The sequence below is a fragment of the Ochotona princeps genome, chromosome 5 (genome assembly GCF_030435755.1).
Source record: "Ochotona princeps isolate mOchPri1 chromosome 5, mOchPri1.hap1, whole genome shotgun sequence".
Taxonomy (NCBI): domain Eukaryota; kingdom Metazoa; phylum Chordata; class Mammalia; order Lagomorpha; family Ochotonidae; genus Ochotona; species Ochotona princeps.
The window spans coordinates 39,936,320-39,958,698 of record NC_080836.1 but is presented as its reverse complement, the minus strand read 5'-3'; the positions used below and the strand labels follow the sequence as shown (position 1 = coordinate 39,958,698).

The 22,379-nt window shown below is 38.8% G+C and overlaps 1 protein-coding gene across 4 annotated transcripts in view; it reads left to right on the top strand.

Annotated features, from left to right (window-relative positions):
• Nucleotides 1–22,379, top strand: part of CCDC148 (coiled-coil domain containing 148) — a 248,390-nt gene that overhangs the window by 27,445 nt on the left and 198,566 nt on the right. Inside the window, exon 1 of one of the 4 annotated variants that reach the window (XM_058664513.1) lies at nt 18,567–18,593. The exons of 2 other annotated variants lie outside the window; for them this stretch is intronic. The gene's annotated coding sequence lies outside the window, so the exon portion shown is untranslated. Of the gene's footprint in view, nt 1–18,566; nt 18,594–22,379 lie in introns of those variants that run through there. One more of the 4 variants, XM_058664512.1, reaches the window with a different exon arrangement.

The following is a 22,379-nucleotide window of genomic DNA, read 5'->3' as shown; positions in this document are numbered from 1 at the left end:
GGGAGAGATAAAATATTTCCCAGTCAAGCAAAAAAAAAAAAAAAAAAAAAAAAAAAAGGTTATTTACTACCATGAGGTTTAATGTACAAGAATTGTTTCAGGGAATTCTTCAAATTCGAGTGAAAATATGCTAAGCAGCCACAGGAAAGAATAAATCCTACTGATATAAAATTGTAGCCATATTCAGAATAATGTAAATTTGCAATATAATTTATTAATTATCAAAATCGGTAGGTAAAAATTTGTTAACAGGGACTAACATTTTGACAGAACAGGTTAAGCTGCTACCTGCAACACTGGGATCCCATATTGGAGCACTGCTTACAGATCTGGCTGTTCTGATTCTAATCCAGTAACCTTTTAATGTATGTGGGAAGGCAGGGGAAGATGGTTTAAGTGTTTGGGTCTCTGCCATCAATGGGGGAGACCTAGAGATCCTGGCTCTTTGCTCCAGCCTGACCCAGACCTGACCATTGCAGCCATTTAGGGAATGAAGTAGGGGATAGGTCTCTCTGTCAGTCACCCTCCTCCCTACCCCTGTCCCCTGTTTGTTGCCCTGTCTTTCAAATAAATAAATAAATCTTAAAAAAAATTATGTGGCCCAGCACAGTAGCCTAGTGGCTAAAGTCATTGCCTGCATGTACTAGGATCCCATATAGGTGCCAGTTTGTATCCCATCTGTTCCATGTCCTTCTAGTTCCCTACTTGTGGCCTGGGAAAGCAGAAGAGGACGACCCAAAGCCTTGGGACCCTATACCCTTGTGGCAGACCTGGAAGAAACTCCTGGCTTCAGATTGGCTCAGCTCCGTCCATTGCAGCTACGTGGGGAGTGAACCAGCAGACAGAGGATCTTTTCTCTCTGCGTCTTGTCTCTGTAAATTTTCTTTTCAAATAAAAATAAATTGGGCCCTGCGGCGCGGCCTAGCGGCTAGAGTCCTCGCCTTGAAAGCCCCAGGATCCCATATGGGCGCTGGTTCTAATCCCAGCAGCTCCACTTCCCATCTAGCTCCCTGCTTGTGGCCTGGGAAAGCAGTTGAGGATGGCCCAATGCTTTGGGACCCTGCACCCGCGTGGGAGACCTGGAAGAGGTTCCTGGTTCCCGGCTTTGGATCGGCGCAGCACCGGCCTGTTGCGGCTCACTTGGGGAGTGAATCATCGGACGGAAGAGTTTCCTCTCTGTCTCTCCTCCTCTGTGTATATCTGGCTGTAATAAAATGAATAAATCTTTAAAAAAAACAAAAATAAATAAATCTTTTAAAAAACTATGGAGATACACTACAAAAATAAGGAAATTGTGCATAGAAAGACAAGTATCTTTCTCACATATGAAAAGATGAAGCATTCCAACTCATAGGAGCTGAGGGCAGAATGGTAGCTGCTAAGAATTTGGGGAGGAGGATTGGACAGAGTACAAAGTTCTAGTTATACAGGATGACTGCATTTTAGATCTCTAAGATATATCAATGTGATAGTTAACAGCGGTGTATTGTACCTTTGTAATTTGCTAAAAAGATGTATATCTTAAATGCTTCCAACATAGAAACAAAAATGGTGTATGAGGTGATAGATATGTTGATTAGCTCTACTGTGGTGATTATTTCAAATTTCAGGCACATATCAAAAACATTCAGTTTTATACCTTAAGGATTTATGTTTTTACTTTTCAGTTATATTTCAATAAGACTGAAAAATACTTTATCCTTTTCTTAGTCATTTTGAAATTATTTGAATGGACTTGAAAAACTTTCTTGGACCCCTAATATATTCCCAGCATTGAGAGTCTCCTTTTACGATGTATTCTTCCAATAGAATTTAATCTTTATAACTAACCAATCAAGTAAGCCTTACGTAATTTTATCAGTGGCTCAGCGTAAACTTCTTTTGGTGTTTTAGTCACTGACTTTCCTTCAGAACCTTAACCTTATTTGGGTCAGAGATTCCCCCTGAGAATTTGATGAATTCTCTATAATCTTTCCTCAGGAAAATTAACACACAATAATATTTGCATATAATTGTAAGGCTTGTACAAACTTCTGGCAAATCATGATGGATTTCAGCCATGGATTAATTTAAGTTCTAGGCTTCAGCTGAGTTCCACTTTTTAAATCTTGCTCTATATGCAGGTCTTTTGACTTTACCTTTAATATTTTTTTTCTGTCAGGTTTATACTGTTGGAAATAGAATAGCTTGTTCGGTGTCTTAACTTCATGTACCTCTTCTGAAGTCCTACAGGACATATATTGCCATTTTACTGCTTTTGCTTAATATGTCCCTTTGAAAATAATCTATTTTGATACAACTCTAGTTTGGGGGTATACTATTTATAGAAAGAGCAAAGAGTTGACAGTTTCTTGATGGATTAATAAGGAACAGAGATAACTTAAGACAAGCTGACTCTTGATGGATGTGTGATTTGAGAAAGAAGAGGCTGGGAGGCAGGAGGTAAGATGCCCAGAAGCCAGCAGCTGAAACACAGGGCAGACTGGGGCAAAGGGGTCAAAGCAGAAGAAGCTGTCAGTGTATGCCCTTGATCCCTCCCTGGTTTTAGAGAATTCAGGAAGGAATATTAACAGCTTGGGTGGCAGATGGCTGCAGAGAGCCATTTCAACACAAATTTGAAAATCGTATCAAAAACCCCGCTGAAAGAATTGTGTTTCCATTAAGGTCTTAGAGGTGAGGTCAAGGGGGCAGAAAGAGAACTATTGTGTGGGGAAGAGAAGTGGGAAGACTGAGAAAAGGGAAGTTCAGGAAAGAAGCCATATTTGTATTAATCTAGGCAAAACTCATTTGATGGTAGTGTGGAAATGTACTCTGCCTGCCTGCTTACAACCACACAACTGTGTGCTTTAGAAAGACTTCCTGAAAATACTGAATATTTGTGGTTTGCAATGGAGGGAAGACTATTATGGGGAAAACAAAAGGACCAGCCTCTTGCCTCTGTAATGTGACTTAGGAATCATAATAGTGTTTTATTTCATGAGATACACACTGACTCAGCCCCATACCTGGGTGCTGAAGTTTGAGATTCCCGTAGTCACCATTTCTATCCACTCACCCTGTTTCACAGAATCCAGTTTCTACTGAGGCCTCAGGCAGTAGAGGGGATGAAGAGAGCCTCTGGGTCTGTGGGGCTATTTTTCAGGTCCCTGGCAAGCCAGAGATTCTGCAATGTTTTAATTGGCATCAAACCACACAAGGGTGAATCTAGGCAAGAATGCCATAGAGGAAGCACGTGCAGAGATTAAAAGTGGCAGAAAGGGTTGATCCCACCAGTCAGTCCAAAACTAGGTGAAGTTTTTTTTAATTTTTGTTCATAGAAAGTTCTAGAAATCACCATACAGGTGTATGTACACACATGATTTATGCATCTATTTCATATCATTCTAGTCATAGTGTTCTTCCATATAACTATAAACTATTATAGCATGTAGTGAATATGCTATCCAATAAATCTATGTACTAGACCAGCATATGAAATCTGTAAATGAGGTAAGCCCTTCACTTGTATGGGAAAATTTAAAACTGGGATAAAGTCTTATTGAGCTGCTGATTAAGGTTTATCTAACACATTCTAGTCTCATAAACAATATCAGTTATAAAAATTTTGCACATATTTTAAGTACTTTTTAAACTTTTGCTCTATTTCTACCTTTCATAATTTGGTGATAATCTGGGTAATATGGTCTTGCTGCTTAAATATGCATCATGTCTGTCTTCCTTTGTAACAATTTGGATTTTTCTTAATTATGCCCAGCCTGTTTTCTTTGTTTTTGCATATTAAACATCATACAGTATCACTAATATAAATTATAATTGCAAAATTATAGAAGTGATTTAATTTCCTCTGCTTAAATTAGCTCAGGATAATCTCCACAATATTTTATTTTCTGAAAACATTCAATTATGAATTATTTTAATTTTTTTGAATGTGTAATGCTTGATGTGGTTCAATAGTTAAAATGATGTTGGAATGTGTTCAAGAAGTCTTGTGATCATGCCATCCATGATTCTAAATTTCTCCTGATCTCGTGTGGAACCATTTTCTGTGGTTTTTTTGTTCATCTGTTCATTGTTGCTTGATGAATACAAAATGAAAAAATTTTCCTGCAATTCCTGTTGAATCTTTTAGTTGACAATTTACTCCATCGTCAAGAATTGTTTTAATTATTTACATATACTTTCACAAGATTTTTAAAGTTATCAAAATTAGCAAGATGATTTTAAATAAACATCAGTTGATTGTACACTTAAAAGTTTTCAGAATGAATTGGCCAATTTGCTGGAGCATAATGCTTGTGTTAAGGGCCCCTGAGTCCTCTGCAGTGACCAGAATGTCCTGCTTCACTGTCCAGGTCACTCCTATCTGTATTCATGATGTAGATAGTCATTGTGCTGGTTTTTAAAATATTTTTTGTATTAATTTAAGTTCTAGCATGGTAACTGTGCTAAAGGCAACCCTTGGGAAAGTGCATAAAGATCTGAGGAATTGTTATGGATGTCTTAGAGCTGCATGTTCTCCCCGCCCCTTGAAACAGGAAGGAGAAATAGAAAATTTGCAAACAATGATTGCACCCATGTTTCCCTAACCCTTGATCCATCCCACTGTGATCAACTATGTTAATATCATCTTAAATAAATAAATAAATGTTAAAAAGAAAACCCTTACTAAAGTTGAAAAAAAGAACTGCCTGTTTTACAAGCTTAGAATTTCAAAGTTTTAGAAAAATTATGTTGCAAAAATTTGTTTAAATTTAGGGTGCTGAAAAAATAGTTTTATATATTTGGTTGTCTGATGTGATCATATCAACTGATGTCAAAAAATCATACCAACTGAACCCTTTGTTTCCCTCACAGCTCACTTTTCCCTTTAGCAATTGCTCAGGCATCCTTGTTTGCTGATATGATTTTGGGTTAAACACTGTACAGTGTGTGAACATGATGTTTTTGGTTTCCAGTAATCACTGATCCCAGACTGTGCTGCACAGGCTGTGATTACACCTGCTTCTCTATGGCTATCTGGTAATATAGAGTCCCCCTTCAGCCTCAAAGTTATCCTGATTATATAATAAATCCTATAGTTGCAGTAACTATAAGATTTCTCAGTGTAAGCACTGACAAGCATTTATAAGGCACCATGCTAAGTGCTTTATATATCTGATTGTTTATATTATTGCAGAGTGCATAATTCTTCCCTTAGGCAATGGGTTTTATAATACCATAACTCTTCTATTTGTGTAACTCTTCCATTTGGCAATTGGTATTATAATATCATAATACAAAAGGCTCTGAATGCTCAGCAAAGTGAAGGAATACACTATAAGTCATGAGGCTGGTGATTGAAGAAACAGGATTTGGGTTCAGGCCTGTTCGACTACCATCCCTGCAACAGAAGCTGTTGGTACAGTTCCAATTTTATGAAGACCTGTGTCCACAAGTACCCAAATTAAATTGGCAACAGCCAGAGTTATAGAAACCACTAAGTTTCTTTAGATTTCCTTAAACTAATTCAGCCCGTTTAGTTACTAAGTAATTTTTTGAAGTAAGAGCTAAGGCAAATCAGTGTGTGTGTGTGTGTGTGTGTGTGTGTGTGTGTATTGACTCAGGCCCAATAATCATGGCCATATTATGTTACAGTGGCTTTTCAAATGTTGCATTAAATGCTGTTTCTAATTGTTTACTTTGAAGGGTGCATTAGGGACAGTGGCTCTCTGTTTCACTTCCAGAAAGCTATAAAGCTGCTCTCTGTCAGGCTTGTGAACAGCTTTGTTGTTCAGTTCACATAAAGGCCAAGAGCTTTAAAAATACACACTTCTTTGGATTGTGTGATAGATATTTCATATGTGCTGTAGGTACTTTCCTTCAGTGATTGAAATGAACACCTTTGTACCTCCAGGAGTGAAGGTGTATAGGTGCATGGTTGTACACATGCATGAATGCATTGTATGTGTGTGTGTACATGGTCACATCGTGCACCAATATCTAATTCTTATGAACTTAGAAACTGGTTTCTTACAATCTCTACCTTATAAAATTTCAACATCTCCCAGAACTTATTGTATGTAATTGGATTATACAGATGTTTTGACTGTGAAACTTCAAAATGTTAAAAAAAAAATGGGGAGCAGTTGGGAAAGATTATGATGATTGTGCTTGATAAAAAAATTGAATAAATTTTACTCAATTTGCTTTGTAGTCTTATAGGGAATTTTAGTTTCAGCATCTTCAGATTTGTCTAGGTTCCCTTGCTGCTCCCTTAGCACCCTACATATCTACTGCAAGATACAGTTTCTGTTTTCCTTTTGTTTCTTTTCTTAGCTTGAAGTGTCAGGATTTGTTCACTTCCAAACAGATATGAAGAAACCACATTGTTTAGTTCAGTAGATTGGGAGACATGTTCTATCCTCAGCTATGGAAAATCTCTTAAAAATTGCGTGATCCCCCACCTCACACACACAAAAGATAGCACATTTTCTTTTTAATCAGTGTTGAAAGCCTAGTATTAACCAGAAAGACCTTCGCAAAGTTATGCCATCTAAATAGAAAAGTTCCAAATCCTTGCAAAAAATATTCCTTTGAGTTACATTTTTCTGTATCTTTTAAAAGGTCTGTACTTAACTGTAATCCTTCATTTCCTCCAGAATAATACCAGATTAATATAGTCAGTGAGAGGATGGAGGTATTTTAGAGGACATTATAAAATCTCTTTAGGAAATGTTACCACATTATAATCCCCAGTCATAGTGCTCTGGAATAATGGTGTTGGAATTGGGGTTAACTCCAGTCTGCAGCTGGAATTGTTGGTGGCCCCAACTCCAGAAAGCTGATCTCTTTATCTTTGCTGATGCAGGTTTTGACATACTTTCTCTGTGCACATTTTTGTTCTAGATTTAGCCAATGTAGATCTGCATTAGAAGCAAAAACACAAACTACAAAGCAAAATTTATTTAAAACAAATAAGGAAAATTTATTTGTTTGAGAGACAGAAAGCAAAAGAAAGCGAGATAGAGTTCCTATCTGCAGGTTCACTATGCCAGCAACAACCAGGGCTGGATCAGGTGAGGACAGGAACCAAGAACTCAGTCCAGGTTTCCAGCACTGGTGGGAGGGATCCAAATAGTTGAACCAACTGACCTGCTGCCTCCCAGGATACAGCAGGAGGCTAGAATTAGGAGTGGAATCAGGACCAAAACCTAGGCACTCCTGAAGGGGACATGAGCATCCCAACCAGTAACTTGACTGTTAGACACAATGCCCACTGCAAGGATAATTATAAAAGTAAAGCTGGGGCCTGCCATGATAGTGTATCAGTTAAAGTCCTTGCCTTGAGAGCACTAGGATCTCATATGGACACCGGTTCTAGTCCCTGTGGCTCCACTTCCCATCCAGGTTCCTGTGTGTAGCCTGGGAGAGTGGTCGAGGATGGCCCAAAGCTTTGGGACTCTGCACCTGCATGGGAGGCCCAAAAGAGGCTCCTAGCTTCGGATAGGCACAGCACCGGCTGTTGCAGTCACTTGGGGGGTGAACCATTGGACGGAGGATCTTGCTCTCTGTTTCTCCTCCTCTCTGCATATGTGCCTCTCCAATAAAAATAAATAAATATTAAAAAAAATGTAAAGCTGAAAGCTGCATAATGAGCAAGGCAGGACATTTGTGAACAATGTGCTGAAGCATGCCATATATTTGCTTCCACAAGAATTGCACTCTTGCAATCTCCATAGTTTAACTGGTTTGATGCCTTTAAACCATCGACTTCTTTTCATTCTTTATCTGTAAATTAGGAGAATAAAAATTCACGTGGCAATCGAATAATAACTATGAATGCACTCTGGAAAGGACAGATGTTCCTTATTGTGTTGATAGTGCCAGTCCCGCCTGGGGGTTTTCAGGTACTTTAGCTGAATGGCGCTGTTGTTTTCCTTCACTTGGGAAACTCTAAGCAAAGACAGCTTCAAATTGCATGCCATGCCACATCAATGTGAGCCTTTTTTCTTCTCATCTGGTCTCTGGCTGAGTGCTGAGGGCTGGCTTGGGCTGCAGTGGTCACAGTTTGCTCTCCATTTCCTCTTGGCTACTATTGCACCCGTGTTCTTGCTCGCCTCTTTTTTTTTTCTACCCTGCCCCAACTGCTTCCCAGGGAGAAGGGTTTGTCTTCTTTGAATCAATTCTAGCTACTGGATACCTCCCTGGCTCCTTTGATGTCTTCCAGCTTCACATCTGGATGGTTCATTCTTTTCTCTACTAATCGCTTTATCTTTACAGAGATATTGAGAGAGATTTCTTGCCTTTTCCACTTGGACTTGAATATGGTCTGGCTGGCTGTGTCTTGCTGCTTCTAAGAGTTTTCATGGGAGCTCTCATTACATTTTGCAGTGTAGATTCCTGTGCTTATGGGTTAGTGGCAGGTAGAAATATCTCTCTTACTGCCACCACCCCCATTTAAATAAAGCCTGTTTCTAGCAGAATGATGGACTTATGACTGCTTATGATGGGCTATCCAATTGTAATGACATAGGAGAAATCAGTGGTGGGGGGCGGGAGAGAATTTGGAGTCATTCAGCCACTGCCTACTGCCTCTCAGGGTGCACCCTAGCAGGAATCTGGAATTCGGGGGCAGAGAAAGGACTATCAGGACTTGAACTCGCGGGCACTCTGATATGAAATGTGGGCACCTATATAGAGCCTTATCTTGCTTGTGCCAAACACCTACCTGTGTGCTTCCCTTCTGAAAGGTGATGTGCAACACAAGTCTTTGCAAATGAACTTCAATTGCTAGGACAAGAAAGCAGAAACAAGAATAAAGAAAGTTGATCTATATTTTGATTCTTCTCAATAACAGTAGTTTTGATAGTGCTAACAGTACTACTGGTAGTAATTGTGGTAGCAGCACTGGCAGCAGTAATGAGAGTTGTTGTCATTGTCATAGTAGTTAACATTCTTTTCCCCTTTTTGCAATCAAATGTGAGGAAATTCTTGGCACAGTTCTGTTGTTGAAACCACAGGAGAACCATGTGAGCTGAGTCTGTATGTGTCTGTGTCTCCTTTATGGTTGAAGCACATGAGGCTGTAAAGGTTGAACTTGCTTAAGGTCACAAAACGAGTAAATTGGAGGAGAATCAGCATTTGATTCTGGTGTGCCTGATTTTGGAATCTGAATATTCTGCTTCACATCCTGGAACTTGTTATTTAGCTTTCTGGCCAGAGGTTGCTGCCTCATGGAACCTGGGTGAATGCCAGTGGAGGGGTCCAGTGGTGGCCAGAGAACATACCAGCTGGGTGCTTAGTGAGAATGCCTGCTCTTCCTCTGTGTTGGGGTGCTGTAACCCATGGTACGGACTATGGGGTGCAGCAGAACATACAACTTGTCTGAAGAGAACAACTGTTACTCAGGGTTTGTTCTCATAAGGGAATAATATTTTTCAAACATGAATTATGAAAAGATATTAAAACTACAGCGTTTTAAGTGGTATGTCCTGATGACTAACTATTACCATCTCATTCAGTTTTTCAAAACATTGAACAAAACAGTATGAAGTCAAAGTAATTTTACCTGGGGGTCAGAGTTAGCCTGGCTTGTTACCCTTTTGTGTGTGTGTGTGAGATGGTGGCGAGTGGTATTCTGGAATATTGTAAGCCTGTCAGTGAGAGATGACACCGTTCAGTGAAGCACTTTGTTTTCTCTTGGCCAGTGGTTGGATGGACCCTCAGCCACTCCATCAGCTTCTGTTTAGTAGAGGATGTACAATCCCAGCTGATTGTTGTATAAATATGAAAAGAAAACATAAATAACAATAACCCTGTGTTTTATAAAACATATCTAGTTGAAAGGTAGAGTGACAGAGAGGGGGTGATACAGAAACATAACCCAAGCACTTTGTGTGCCATTTTATTAATATTAATCCTCATAGCATCCCTATCTAACATTTGAGAATGGTCTAAGAAGTTATAAGATCACAGTCACAAGTTGCCAAAGACCATTGAGGAGCAGCATGGTATTTGGATCCAGACATGCGTGATTGCAAAGCCCCTGCTCCCCCTGCCCAGGTCTCCTACCACACAGTATAATCTGGTAGTTAAGTCTATATCATGACAGAACTCATGTAGGCATCTTTTTTTAAAAAAAAAAAAGATGTATTATTTTTTTATTGGAAAGTCAGATATACAGAGAGGAGGAGAGACAGAGAGGAAAATCTTCCCGTCTAATGGTTCACTCCCCAAGAGGCCGCAAAGGCCTGAGCTGAGCTAATCTGAAACCAGAAGCCAGGAGCTTCTTCCAGGTTTCCTATGTGGTTGCAGAGTCCCAAGGCTTTGGGCTGTCCTCCACTGCTTTCCCAAGCCACAATCAGGGAGCTGAATAGGAAGTTGGGCAGCTGGGATTAGAACCAGGGACCATACGGGATCCCAGTGTGTGCAAGGCGAGGACTTTAGCCTTTAAGCTACAAAGCCATGCCCTCACATAGTCTTTCATTGCTGTTCAGTGTGATGCCCAGTTTCACTGGGGGAAGTTATTCCACTCATCAAAATGATCTCTCCACACCACCAGAAACTCTTCTCTTTCACTTCATCACCCAACCTGAAATTCTAGCCCTTAGAGACGCTTTTGTGTTAGCAGTCTCACTCGTGGGAAGGTATGGACTTAAATAACTTTCCTTCCTTCACACATTAACATAAAGTTAAACCCCATGACTAGCTGAGCTCATGATAACTTTCCAGGGCAACATGAAGGAGGAGGAGGAGACCATTCTAAAGTATGTGCCACTGTGCAGATGGGATGGCTGAACTATGGAACTTGGGATAGGCCCTTTGCCCCATAGTGGGTTTCTGGCTGCCTCAGAAACAAGAGACCAGGGGCACAAGCTTGTCTACCACTTTACCTTTAACCTGGAGCTGTTTTTCCATAGTAGACAAAACCTTATTATTGATACTTTCAATTTTATTATATTTATGGCACAAAAATGTAGATTTTTGGCTATAAATAGACTCAAGACATATTTTGTGTTTGTAAAATAAAATATGTAATTAAAAATGGGGTTTTTTGGGGGGTTCTGCTTAACAAAATTTATAAAACAAAATACATAATTAAAAAATGAAGTTTTTTTTGTTCTGATTAATAAAAACAGCCAATCAACAATTAAGGAGAAAATCAAGCTGAAAAAATAATCACAAATGGCTGCTTCTAAGAGGATTATGATGATGTTTTATGGATTATTTGAAGCTTTGGTATGAATATAACTCAGTTTAGAAAAACAAACAACAGAGTTTAGTTACTGAAGCACAGTGAAAGAAACAATTCTTAGTGGTCGAAAGATGGTGGCAAGTAGGAGAGCAAGTTGCTCTTGAGTGAATGTCTGTAATTACCTTGAGAAGAGAAGACCGCCTGAAAGTATCAGGCACAGGAAAACAAGAAAGAAAAGAATTCCTTCCCAAATCCCAGTTGATCTTTCCTTTTTCTTGGTTCTGATTCCCTGAGGAGTATGCGATTCCTCTGCAGTTTGTGTTTTGCTTGTGTGAGTGGGAATGAGAAGTTGGAAGACCTCAGAGAGATTCAGTGCTAAGAATTCCCTGACATCTGTTAAGCCTTAGTCCTGGCTGTTATTTATTAGACAGTTCTGCCAAAAACATCCCCTTCATGTTTACTGTGCCAACCCCTGTAGAATTTCTTCATGCCATTTTGCAACACAAATTATTGTATCTCCCAACTTTTTGACATTCCCAGACTAATTCTGTTTCCTCCCCTTTTCATTCATTTTGAAAATAGGTTTTGCAGAATGCTAATGATGCATTGTGATGCAGAAGTAACTTGAGATGCTCATCTCAATTATTTATTTGTCAGTAGAAATTGCTGCTTTGACTAAAGCACACTGTAACACATTGTTTTTGAAAAGCCAGAATTTCTCAGTAGAATAGTTTGAATGGATGCATCTAATGGCATAAAATAACTAAAAATAAGCACTCTCTGTAAATAAGCTAAAACTGCTGGGCAGTGATTGTACGTGGAACAAGATTTGGTGACATTGAGTAATCTCTCAGGACTCACACACCACTTTGTTCAGTGCGTCCTCACAGCAGTTTGTAGGTACTGAAGAATATGAGGTGTCCCAAGAGGGGTGTCAGGGTGTAGGGATTCAGAATGCTTACTGACCATAAAATGACAATGACAAATGACAATTATATGACTTAAAACAATTTTTATGTGTCTGATGGTTTGAATGTATTCCCTAAAAATTCACGTGTTGAAAACTTGGTTCCCAATGCAGCATTTTTAAGAAATGAGACATTTGAGAAGACATGGTTAGTTCATTCACAGATGAATGGATTATCCTGGGAGTGACTTTGGTATGAAATTGTTCTGGCTGGCAAGCTTTCTGTGTCTCACCATGTGCCTCTGCCATGCCATGACCCAGCAAGGAGGCTCTCACCAGCTGCTGAGCAGATACCAGTGCCCCACCCTTACTCTGAGCAAAACAAACCTCTATTCTGTGTAAATCACTGGGTCTGTCATATTAAGTTACAGCAGCAGAAAGTGAACCAATACTTCAGCTATTTCATTTGTCTAACTCACAGATATCTGGTAGTAGGAAGGGCTTTTATGGGTGAACTGCACTACTCTCAGTGATATTCTGGGAAGATAAGACTCACTTATTCAGTTCCCAAGAAAGCGGGTCTACAGCAATGTGGTTAATATACGTGCTCCTGTATGCTTTCTCTTTAAAAACCTATCCACATTTGTGATCTGCTCTCTTGTCAGCTCATCTCTTTCATTTTGGTTGCCCTTTTCTAAATTGAAGCTGTAAGTGTTCTTGGCACTGGTAAATTTCTCTCCATCCTCTTTTTATCCATTTCTCAGTCTATACTCAAGGCTGCCTATTTGGTTCTCTAACCTGTCGTCACACAGAACTGCTTGCTTGAGCACTCCAAACACAACCTACTACTGTGCTCCTTTGATTTAAATACCCACATTTCTCTCTTGTACCTGATTAAGCCACCACACTGTTCAAGACTTGCCTCACACCTCACCTGCTCTACTTCTCAAATTCAGCCTTTTACCCCAAACAAACAAAGTTTGGCTGCCTTCCTTCTATACTCCAGTAACACATTATTTGGTCTCTAACGTCATGAAGTAGGTTTCATATTCTTCAGTATGGGGTGCAGGAAATCCAGGCACTGGTAGGACTTCTGTTTGCATTTATTTCCGGTGTAAGCTGATACAGCAATGTTTTTGCAATCGTTAATGCATGACTTTGTCCTGACATCTTCAGTACTTGCCCCTTTTCATCAGGTCGCTTCTCATGTGTTTGTTCACATTTAGCATATTGTGAAGTGTAACAGTTACTTTTATCTGCTTTTAAGAAGACTTACAGGGTGATGTTTTCATTCCTACAACTAAAATTGCCTCATGGGATGCACATGTATCTTACATGTGTTCTTATAAGGACTCGCAGGGGGCAGGCATTTGGCCTGGCAGTTAGGACACCTGCCTCTGGAGTGCCTGGGCTAAAGTCCTGGCTGCACTCTGGGTTCTATTGTCCTGCCATAATGGCTTAAATAGCAGAATCCTTGCCACTCATGTAGGAAACCCGGGTTGATTTCCTGGCTTTGGCCTCTTATTTGATGTTGGCATCTAGGGAGTGAATCAGTTGTTGAGAGCTCTCTCTGACTTAAAAATGAAAGAATCCCTGGTTTAGCATGGTGCCCTTCAAAATAACAGAGCAGAAAATGAACTACCTAGGAATAAACCTAACAAAGGATGTGGAAGACCTATATGAGGAAAACTGCAAAACATTAAAACAAGAAATAGAAGAAGACTTCAAAAAGTAGAGAAAAATACCATGTTCCTGAATGGGCAGAGTAAACATAGCTGGAACTATCCTGAATAAGAACCTAGCGAGATGGATCACAATTCCAGATCTCCAGACATATTATAGGGCAGTAGTTATCAAAACAGCTTGGTACTGGTACAGAAACAGAGAGGTAGATCAGTGGAGTAGAATAGAAAATCCAGAAGGGAACCCACACATGCACAACTATCTAACCTTCAACAAGAAAACAAAACAAAACAAAAAACACTACAGAAAAAAAAAAGGAAGGTCTCTTCAATAGATGTTGTTGGGACAGCTGGCTCATAGTATGTAGAAATAAGAAGCAAGACCCACCCCTTTTACCATACACAAAAATCAAATCTAAATGGGTATAATATATAAACCTACATCCAGGAACCATCAAACTTTTGGAAGAAAAAGTTGGAAATACTCTGCAAGGTATAGGTGTGGGCATAAACTTCCGAGAAAAAAACATCAAAAGCAAAGGAATTAAAGACCAAAATAAACAAATGGGACCACATTAAGCTAAGAAGTATCTGCACAGCAAAAGAAATGATCAACAAAGTAAAAAAGCAACCAACAAAATGGGAGATGATCTTTGCACAGTACACAGGAGACAAAGGGCTAATTTTCAGAATATACGAAGAACTCCAGAACAACATCAAAACAAACAAACCAGTCAAGAAATGGGTACAGGATATGGGCAGACACTTTACAAAGGAGTAAATTCAAACGGCTAACAGACACATGAAAAAATGCTATAGCTCTCTGGCAGTAAGGGAAATTCAAATAAAAACAACACTATGTTCCACTTAATGCCAGAAAGAATTGGCCATGTACAGAAAACTACCCAAAACACCTGTTGGCGAGATTGCAGAGAAAAAGGAACCCTACTCCATTGCTGGTGGGAAGGCAGGCCGGTGCAGCAACTATGGAAGTCAGTATGGAGAACACTCAGGCAATTAAAAATTCACCTGCTGTATGACTCAGCAATACCACTTCTAGGAATATATCCAAAAGACCTGTTACACGACAAAGCAATATGCACCCCAGTGTTCACTGCAGCACAGTCAACAATCGCAAGAAAATGGAAGCAACCGAAATGCCCATCAACAGAGGACTGGATAAAGAAACTGTGGTTCACCTACACAATGGAGTACTACTTGGCTATTAAAAAAAAAGAAATGCATTATTTGTGGCCAAATGGGCCAAACTAGAGATCACTATGGTAAGGAAAATGAGCCAGTTCCAAAAGGTCAGATATCATATGTTTGCTCTAATATAAGATAATATGATATAATCCCAGCATATATGAAAATGTACCACATAATTCTGAATTCAAAATAAAAATATATTAAAAATAAATAAAATAAGTCCCATGAGCTAAAAAACATAATATGATGTCAAATCTAGGGATATTATATGTAAATCTTGATATATGTCACTTCACACTTACCTGTACCTTCTGTAACAAGATCTTGTGATGTAATTCATTAATCAACCATCCATAAGAGGCTGATTATTTATAATCACCTGTGATAGTCAATGTCCCCTTTATCGCTGTTATTGGTAACAAAGATTTAATCCTCATTGTACCTACATTAGGCCCCAGGATACAAGAATGAACCCACACTGAAATGACTGTCTCCTACATGGTCGGGAGACACCCTAGCGGCAGCATGATGGGCTTGGGAAAGTTCACGAAGACGTACATTGTGAACCTTTATGGGAAAACAAAAGAGGAGGGGAAGGAACTTTAGGAGGGGGAAGGGAGAACCCATCATCAACTAAACTGTATCAAAAAACAATTAATTTTAAAAACCTTTAAAAAAGAATCTCTGGTTTGTAGATAATACTTCTATTCAAAAGACAACAAATGAGAAGGAAAAGCCAGAGCGGGCTTCTCTCTACCTGTGCAAAGACTTCCTCAGCAGCTCTGTTTGCTGTGGTTGTGTGTAAGGACATGCAGTGACTCTGCCCTCACACCTGTTGTAGTTAAGAACAAGTACTAGCCAAGTACATCTCATGGGAGACTCAGAATTGTTATCATCATTTAAAATACAGACTTACACTGACTATCGAAGAACATGATTTAAAGGTTTTATTTTATTCTGAGATAAAAGGTGAAAGTTATAGAATAACAGAAATGGTTTATAATAATTTTAAGTGATAATATCTATATAGGCAGGATATACTAAAACATTTCTCAGTAGAAGTATACAACAAAATGTTTAGAGTCTATTAGTAAGAATTTAGAGGACTTATGCCTAGAGCTGTTGGGCAGGCTCAGGCTGTTTCATCCTCTTCAAAGTGGCTTCAGTACCTAACGCAATGAGTGCTGCATGATACATGCTCAGTCACTGTTAAGTGAGTAAGTGAATGGAAGATGATATAGGAAGGTGAATGCTCTGAGGAAGAAACCTGCCTAGTACACTCTGTGGCTGGAGGTGAGGAACCCAGACAGAAGGCTCTGGTGACTCAGAAGCAGGAAGTGGATTTCTGCCTGAGTGTGCAGTAAAATCATGACTGGACAATGTGAATGTGGCTGCTGAGGTCATCATGTCCTGTCTCATGGGGAATGAGAGACACTGCCAGGCAAAGGAAAGAATGTGGGGTCCTTTAATCATTGTTATTCATAAAGAATGTTAAGTGCTAGGAAAAGCAATTATGGGTTAGCAATGAATATGTTTTCAGAAGCACAGAAAATATCATTTTCCCATTAAAAAAAAGGAAAAGCAGTTTTCGCAACTAGTAGTTTAAACAAAAGCTTCATTATGTTGGGAGCAAATGTGTAATTCTTTACCATCTTGTTAAATATTTTCTAAGATTTTATGGTACTTAGAAGCAGGCCTAATACTTTTCAGGACTAATAGTACATGTGTTTCACAAATAATATTATCTTCTAATTAAGTAGTCATGGTAAATATAGAATATCCATTTAAACACAGATAATTGTGATCGCATTACCATCGCAGGTGGTGCTTGTCTTTCTGTAATTCATGGCTCTTGAGCACAAAAGGCAGAACATGGCACTAGGCATAATTAATGCAGGGAGCATAGCTTTTATATCCAGAGTGAGGAAGAGAAGGGAGAGACAGAGAGAGAGAGAGAGACAGAGAGAGAGAGAAAGAGATCTCTTTGTTAATTTACTCCCCAAACAGCCACAACAGCCAGGCTGAGCCAGGCTAAAGCCATGACCCTGAACTCTGATCAGGTCTCCCACATGGGTGGCAGGGGCAGCCACAAAGTTGGACCACCTTCTGCTCTTCTCCAGTCACATTATCAAAGAACTAGATAAGAAGCAGAGCAGCTGAGAGTCCATGATCCAACAAGGGATGTAGGTAGGGGATTAATGCACTGCAGCTCAGTAGCTGCTCGTCCGCTGCTGTAGCTCTCATGCCTAGTATACTGCATAGCACAGAGTAAGAATCCGAGGAATGTTTTCCAAGTGAGTGAATGAAGTATTTGCAAGTTTACCCTGACACCAGCCACATATTGTGCCTCTTGTTGCCTGTAAAAACCAGTCTCACATAGTAGCTTTTAGTTAGGGCAGTGGTTTTTAGTGTCTGAGTTGGGACTTTTGGATGCTGTTTGGAGATGCTTAGGAGTACTGTAAACAGTAAATTGCGTTCTGCCAAACGTTTCCATTTCCTGAGTGTGCGTGTCAGACTCTTAGTTACAATCCAATGTATACCTTAAGCCAAAGGAATATGTATTGGCTCCGGGATACCAACAAAGGCAGACAAAAGAAGCCAGGGAAAGAACAAGATTCATTCCAGGTCTGGCAATGAAACGCCACCCCAGTCTCAGCAGGCGGGCTGCACACTCCCTACAGATAGGTTTCTTTGAGTGGGAGACATGGTTTACAACAGCTGTTAAACTTTATGTCTTAGAACTCTTATTCTGACTTCAAGCTTTCTTTGGCCTCAGGTTTAAAATCTTGGAAAAGGAATTTTGTTTTTTTAAAAGAGCTGGACTATTAAAATGCATTGAAAAATGTCTGTTCTAGGTGACTGATTTGGAACTCTACCACTGCTTTCTGCACTCCCTCCCCATTTTATTCCCATCAGTTCTGCCTGAGCCTCATTTCCTTCATTCTGTGTTTAGCTTCCCTGCCAAATCTTTCCTCCTCCTTCATTTTCTTGGCCTATTTGGCCATCAGCTTTTCTCTGTGTATTTATATCCTTAGTGGTCCTTCCTTCCTCTTGTGTGAAAATTCCTGCTCCCCTTGCAGCTCTGTCTGTGAGAGGATCTAAGAAATAGAATGCGTAAGGTTCAAGATTTTATACAGGTGTTTTAAATATTCCTTGTGCTTTTAGAAGGTTTTCACTTAAGGAAAAGGCAGTTTCTTTCTATCCATTGTAATCCCAAGAAGCATGTAAATAAGGTTGAAGTTCTTAAAATAAATCTTTTGTAAAGTGGGACACCTTCAAGCACTAGATAACTTGAGTTTTTTCAGATATAAGTACTAAGAAATGACCTTGATCAACGAGAAGTGTAAGAATGATCAGTGTAATGCTTCCTTTCTCTTTCTGGACAAATAAGGCTCCTATTCCTCCACCAGCCAGAGCAAGGCATGACCCGAGTCAAGTTTGACAATAGTATTATTTTATCAAGATCAAAGTTGGTACAAGCCCTTTTTCAGAACAGGACATTTTATCTTCACTATTTCACTTAAACTTTTATACTGAATTTAGAAAATGGGAAGACTTGTGCTGGAAATCTAGTTTGGATCTTGAGAAAATGATAACGACACTGGAGAGAGGAAGAATTCTAGTAAGTTATGAAGATTTAGGAATAAGTAGGTAGTGTGGTGGACTTACAGAGTACTCTTCACTTAGTGACATGGTGACATTATTTTTAAATGAGAATAATCAAGTTTTACTTGGGTTGGACAAAAATAAGTGCTTTTAAAAAAAAGATTTATTGATTTTTATTGTAAGGCAGATATACAGAGAGGAGGAGACAGAGGGGAAGATATTCCATCTGATGGTTCACTCCCCAAGTGGCCACAATGGTTGGAGCTAAGCCAATCTGAAGCCAGGAGCCAGGATCCTCTTCCAGATCTCCTACACGGGTGCAGGGTCCCAAGGCTTTGGGCCATCCTCGACTGCTTTCCCAGGCCACAAGCAGGGAGCTGGATGGGAAGTGGAGCTGCCGGGATTAGAATCGGTGCCAATATGGGATCTCAGCACATTGAAGGTCAGGACTAAAACCTCTAAACTATCATGCCAGGCCCAAATAAATGCTTTTGTGTGAGCAATGAACTGCCTCATCTTTAAGAGAATGTGGGTTGAGAATTGAAATTGATTTGGGATCAGTTCAAATAAATGTACACAATCTTTTTGTCTTTTTCACTGCTTTAGAGGGATTCTAGCATATATAAATTTTTCTTTCTGTTCTGTTTTAGGTTTTTCTTATTTAAAATAACTGAAAACATATTTGACTAAAATCAGGTTCTTTAAAGAACTGTTATTTTTTGCTTATATTCCCTCAAGTTGTATAGAAAATGAAAAATATAGTATATAGTATGGAGGTGTTTCTCAGATTGGTAAAAGTCAGCATATGTTAGGAGGATTATAAATTCTCCATGAAAAATCGAATATTTTGTTTTTATTTCAAATACTCTTTTGAGTACAAATGTTTGGTCAAATAAACAAGAAGACTGCTTTTTTAACTGAGATACAAGCAATGTTAATTTACCCGAGATGTATTGGCAGCAAGTCTAACAAGAAAGAGGCAGATTGTTGGAGTGGAGATGCATTGAAATCAAAGGTAAAAGAAGCTGAATGCAGATCACATAGTCCTGTTGTGTGACAAAAGTAAAACGTGCTGGAGGAATCTGAGGAAGAATTGGGGAAGCACTGAAGAAATGGAAATATTGTGATTTTTAGAGGCCTAGAGACTGGAAGTATTTGTGTGCATGTGTGTGTGTGTGTTTAAATTAAGAATTGTTCTAATAAATAATGAAGTAGAAGAAACTGGCCTGGACTGCAGGAAGTTTAGAAATGATAATTTCAACAATCTTGGATTTTGTAACATTTTTCTTTGGGTTGAGAAAGCAATGGGAAAAACTATTCAGTCTCAACTTTGACTCTACTTGAACTTTTTCTTTTCATTTCATTAGTATTTTATGATGTAGTTCCATAGACTCTGGGATTTCCCTACCCCATTCCCAAATCACTTCTCCCACAATTGATTTCCCCTATATTATTACAATAGTTTATTTCTTGATACATAGTCATAAGTCCATCATTATTCTATTTAAGTGTATCCTGATATTGCAGACATGGACAATGACAAGGAGTCCAGCATCCTATTGTCAACATGTATTTACGAGTTTCTTTGGGAATCCATCTTTGATCTGGAAGTAGAAAAGCATACTGCATTGTATCTTCACATCTGGATATGATAGTCTCTATTTTACAGCTACTATAAATCCCCTTAAATGATAAGCCATAAAACAAAACCAACAATAGGAAGAAAAACAGAAATTTACAATGGCATGAAGTTAAATAATATGCTACTGAATTACTAATGTGTCACTGAAGAAATAAAAAATCAAGATCCTTCTTGAAAATGATGCTCTGTATTACCTGTGAGACAGTAAAGAATTTAATATGAGAAAAAAAAACTTTTAAAGAAATGAAAACAAAAACATCAAAATCCATTAGATACAGTTTCTGCTGATCTGTGTTGGTTAGATATGTCTCCTGTAGGCAACAGACAGATGAGTTTTGGTTTTTGATCCAGTTTACTGATCTATGACATTTCATTGATGGCTTTAAGCCATTTACGTTCTGGGTTAATGTGAACAGGTGGTAGTTTGGTCCTGTCATTTTAGGAATGGGTTGTTAATTGATTTAGTCTTCTGTTGTTATTTTACTTGGATGTTCTCCACATTTGTCTTTTGTTTTGGTAGATGCCATTCATTTTCTCTGTCACGTGAACATCATTAAGTATCATTTGTAGGGCAGGTCTGAAAGAGGTGTATTCTTTGAACTTTTCTTTACTGTGGAAGAATTTGATTTCATTTTCAAAGACAAAGGAAAGCTTTGCTGGGTACATTATTCTGGGTCAACACTTTTTTCCATTTTAGAATCTAGAATATGTCACTCCATTCTCTTCTGGCCTGTAGAGTTTCCTGTGTGAGGTCAGCTGTGAGTCTAATTGGGGCTCCTCCAAATATTAATTGATTTTTACATGCATATTTAAGGATCTTTTGCTTATGTTCGGCTGACAAGTGCTTGATTATCACATGTCGTGGCAATTATAGCTTTTGGTCAACTCTGTTGGGAGTTCTCTGCCCCTCCTTATGTTGTGTCTCAAATCTTTCTCCAAATTAGCGAAGCTTTCATTTAATATTTCATTGAATAGGTTTTTCTCTTTGTGTGCCTTCTGGAATCCCCATAACTCTTACATTTTGCCTTCACTTTATCATTCCTAAATGTGCATCCTTCAACAAGCTATTAAATCCCTTTGACCCCTGGTTTTCTCACCTATACAGTAGAGCAATTTTGTATAATTTTGTAGCATTATAATATTCATTATTAGTGCTGATTTTGTAATTCAGTTCTGAATCATCACTACCCCTCTTTGATACACATATTTTGTATTCTGGGTTGCCTCACATTGTAGCTAAACCCAAATCCATAGTCTAAAATAGTCTAACCATGTCATTATTTGAGTTTACAAAGTGCTCTCTGTTAGTGAGAGGCCAGACGGTGGTATTTGTACGTTAGGGTTTTGCATGAGGCTGTAACACAGATAACCAATGTGACAATTCACAGTTCCTTCATTTGGGGAGATGGGCACAACCCAATAGATGATGACAGGGCATGGTCTCTCTTCTTCCCAACAACTCTGTTGTCAAAAGGGCTAAATTTCTAGGCAGAATGTTGGGCTTTCCTAAGAAGTTGCTGGAAGCATTTTTTGAGCTATAGCAATATAAGGCTAAGATTTTAGCATGACACGACATAGGAACTTAGCTGAATTGTCACATTGCAGAAATAAAGGTGATTCATTTGGTGTTTGTGCAAAAAGTGGATAAGACTGTATGTTCAGTTTTGTAACTTATAACTCCTTCATTTTATTTATAACATGCAAATGTACTCTCTCATTCACTATTTTTCAACCCATATGCTTCTTAATATTTTGCTTCTGTTTTTAAGGCTATGTAGTATAAGGGGTCTTCCAAAAACATTCATGGAAAATGTGTTATGAAAAACTGTACGTGAATTTCACTTTTTGTACCGAAATAAATGGATTGAATTCCATGTTTCTTTTTGAACTTTTCTTACACTCCTTTGAATAGCTCTGCTGTGTTCTTTAGCCAATCTCCTAAAAAGAGATTTGGGGGGATTTAAAAAATGTGTTTATTATTATAAATTATATTAAAATTCAGATTTTCTTTTATATATCTTTGTATGTGTCTCACTGTAGGATTACGATAAATGTCTAAAGTTGGAAGAACTGGGCTTTTGATACACATTGTCACATTGACTCTCAGAAACTTTTATCAGTATATACTTCATGATTTTTCAGAGTATCTTTTCACTGTAC